The sequence below is a fragment of the Miscanthus floridulus genome, chromosome 19, assembly GCF_019320115.1.
Source record: "Miscanthus floridulus cultivar M001 chromosome 19, ASM1932011v1, whole genome shotgun sequence".
Classification (NCBI taxonomy): domain Eukaryota; kingdom Viridiplantae; phylum Streptophyta; class Magnoliopsida; order Poales; family Poaceae; genus Miscanthus; species Miscanthus floridulus.
Window position 1 is genome coordinate 16,955,150 of NC_089598.1, and position 3,539 is coordinate 16,958,688.

The 3,539-nt window shown below is 44.7% G+C and overlaps 1 pseudogene; it reads right to left on the reverse strand.

Moving 5' to 3' along the window:
• Positions 1-1,093: 1,093 nt before the first annotated feature.
• Positions 1,094-3,338, reverse strand: LOC136525641 (replication protein A 70 kDa DNA-binding subunit C-like; annotated as a pseudogene).
• Between the last annotated feature and the right edge of the window lie 201 nt (positions 3,339-3,539).

Below are 3,539 nucleotides of genomic sequence, written 5' to 3' on the forward strand. Positions count from 1 at the left end.
ACGCTCTCCAAAAGCCCGATGCTCGGAAACGGAGTCGAAAAGCACATGATTCTCTCCGAGAAGGAACGATAGAACAAGATACTATGGACGCACATACGAATCATCTGATTATCAAGTGTCTGTGTGTCTCTGGAGACAACCAACTCCTTAGGCTCCAAGCTAAGTGCCGCATACACTGCGCCTGTCCAATGTAAATTTCCCCTACTTCTATCAAGGTTGCATACAAGTTCACATCATCTACCCATTGCAGCTAATCTAATAAAACTATCTCCAAGGTGCATTATGTCTTGATTTAGATGACGGTAAGCTGTTTCAGAAAAACCTGGCCAACTGGGTACTGCATGTTGTAAAAAAAAGGTACTGTAGAAAGCTGCTACTACACCAAAGGACAGACGAATCACAAGTAGAAGCACGTGGGCACCACACAGGAATGGAACATCAAATATATCCATTCAAACTGATAAACATAACCGTACAAACTAACTCGGAGTACAATATCTTACATGGTAGTAGCAACGTGGGTCGTGGCACGATGCCAGCCCAGCCAACAGGAAATGGCCTAATACATATGCTACACTGGAACAGGTAGACATACATAGGACCTTATTGAATAAACTGATGTAGCAGAGTCTGGAGTACATGATCCTTTATGGACCACAAAAGGCTAACACAGACAGCGTCACATATCGAAGCATAAGTGCAACAGGTACTATTTATTGCTCCATGTGCATATAGTGCTGATTATTAGGACGCCAGGCACGGAGAGCACACGGCAACCACATGTGTGGTCTAGACAGGAGGCGTAGCGGCGGTAGGTTTTTTTACAACACGTAGCGGCGGTAGGTTCATGGTGCAACACACGGATGCAGGCCTACTCGTCACTGGAAGATTAAAAAAAAGGGCAATCATTTAGTTGTTCAAGGTGCCTAGGGATCCAACACGATAGAGAGTAATGTACCTTGCCTTCTCTTTCTTTGAGAAGGATAGTTCCTTCCGAGCAGATCTTGATCTTTTGCCCAGATAGCTCCTGCATCACACAAATACATCATCATTAGGCTCCGTACCACGTTTACAAGTAAAACTATTCCATTCATTATGGAACCTATATATCATGGAATTGGGTATCATCTTTAATCGGAATATTAGGGTAGCACACAAGAGTGGCAGGTGATTATATAGAGACAAAAGGTGCATACCCTAGTATCCTCACGAGCACTAGAGAGCACTTCCTTTTCCTTCACCAAGTCTTTGCCATCAGCAACTAGAACAGACTCTGGAGGTGGAGTGGAGACGCTTTCTACATGGGTGGGGACCTTAGCCAAGGTGGGATCAGCATCATCATTTTCTTTAGCAGAGGTAGTATTTGTTGTCTCAACCGTTGTCTTAACACTAGAATCCTTTAGTACGGTTGAGGTTTTACTGGACGATGGACCCAGAGGAGATCCACAAATAGGAGCACGAGGACCACCACGCTGGCCATCAGCGTCCATTGGGGATGCAAACACCCTCCTAGCCAAGAAAGTCAGTTGTCCAGTCCTGAATGTCTGCTCACTAATTACCACCTGGAACACATAGTTCCGTCCAACAAGACCACGGAGGGGAGCAGGAAGTAGAATCTGATTAGTTGAGCTTTCTTCCACAAGGTCAGCAGCAGTGTGCCGGACAACCTGCTCTGCTACACCACCTAAATAGAAATATTTTGACGCGGCCCGTACCATCCTCAATCACCACACCTAGCTTGTAGCTGTGTTTGCATGGAAAACAATTACTAAGATCAGCTGACAGGCATGAATACGGGAAGGAAACCAATGGCGAGCAAGGGATACCTAGGGATCACTGTTGGCTGCGTCTCATCACAGTTAGTACACTCGAAGCCATCAAAAGTTGGCTTTAGCCCTCGTTTGCATGTAGCGCATCCCTTGTACCACCATCCATTCGAAACGTCAACTTCCCGTATCCTTGCATCACAAGTAAAGCGTACACCCTAGAACATAACAGAGGTTAAACTCCTCCACCATGCAACAATAGGCACAAATATGATGAGTCGATAGGAAGGAAGTACATTATTCTCATGAGGATCCAATGAGAGGAGCTCCAACACAATCTTCCTATTAGAACCTGGGTCGTCCATAGTACCAGCTTCAGATGCACCATCTCCTGGTAGGAGCACGGCCTCAGAACCTCTCCCCTGTAGGCTGAGGACAGGACAAACTACATGAGCACACCCACACAGGCATGTGCATAACTTAACAAGAAAAAAGGTTGTGTAACAGGTTACCTAGCACGGAATGCATTGACCTCAGGTATGTCAATGGTCATGTACCATTTTGTTGCATCACCACTCCCACATGTTGCATTACCTAGGTTAGTATTTAAATGGGCAGATCAGGATGCATGATGGGCATAGTATTTAGCATTGAGGAACATGATGCTAACACTCACCCAAGTATTGCCTCACATGCATCCCAGCAAAAACTATTATAACTGGTTCATCTTTACCGACAGTTTCAGCTAGGAACTCATCCTCAAAGGTTGTGGCATGCTCAGCCCACAAGGTTACTTGCAAAAGCCGGTCACTGCAGCATGGTGAAAGATCAAGAAAATAATAATAATTGCCAACAAATGCATAAGCAAATACGGAAACCAACCTTAAATTGCGTAGGTCCACCAAACGCCTAACAGTCGTCCCATTTAGACCACTAGACTGTATGACTGGATGGATAACAGTAAGCTGTCCAATAACATCTGTTGAAAATTCCATCAACATAACATGGTATCAACATTACATCGCCAAAGAGGCTACGGAAATCTGGACCATGAGGCTCAGCATGTACCCACTAAACCATGGCCACCATGCTTGTCTCTTGCCCTGCGATCCAAGTCCTCAAAGTCCACGAAATTAAAAACATAGAGTGGAAGATTGTTGGATAGCTCCGCAGGGACATCCTCAACAACAGTCCATGGGGTAAAAAAGATCGTGTGTGTGCTGGGCACAACATTGTACTTCCTTCCTTCCTTGCTAACTTGAAACTTTTTTATCATGTATGAATGCCCTTCCACTAGAGCATCAGTGAACTTGTTGACATCCTTCTGGGCAATGCAGGCTGTGATGCCTACACCCTGATGCACAGAGATTCAAAAGTCCATACTAACCATGGAGTAAAACAATATAGGCACATGTGTTAGGCAGTCACCTGTTCGTCAACAAGAGCAAGTTCCATGGCAGTAGCACCATTTCCCTTAGAAGTCCTAGATGAGTGCCACATCCTAGCAACTCTAACCTTGATGCACCAATTGTGCCTTGTTGGATTAATATGGGATAGCAAGCTGTACTCCATCTGGCAATAGAGGAGCATGGAAGGGGAATAGGAGTCAAATGAAACACAAAAAAAATGAGGAAAATACAACAAACAATTGCAGGGGTGTATGGGTGACATGGAAGATGCCATAACAATTTGGACAGGTATGGAACACATATGGTAGTAGAGGAAACATTACCATAGGGCTTGGAGGATTTCTCTATAAACAATGTTCTCAAT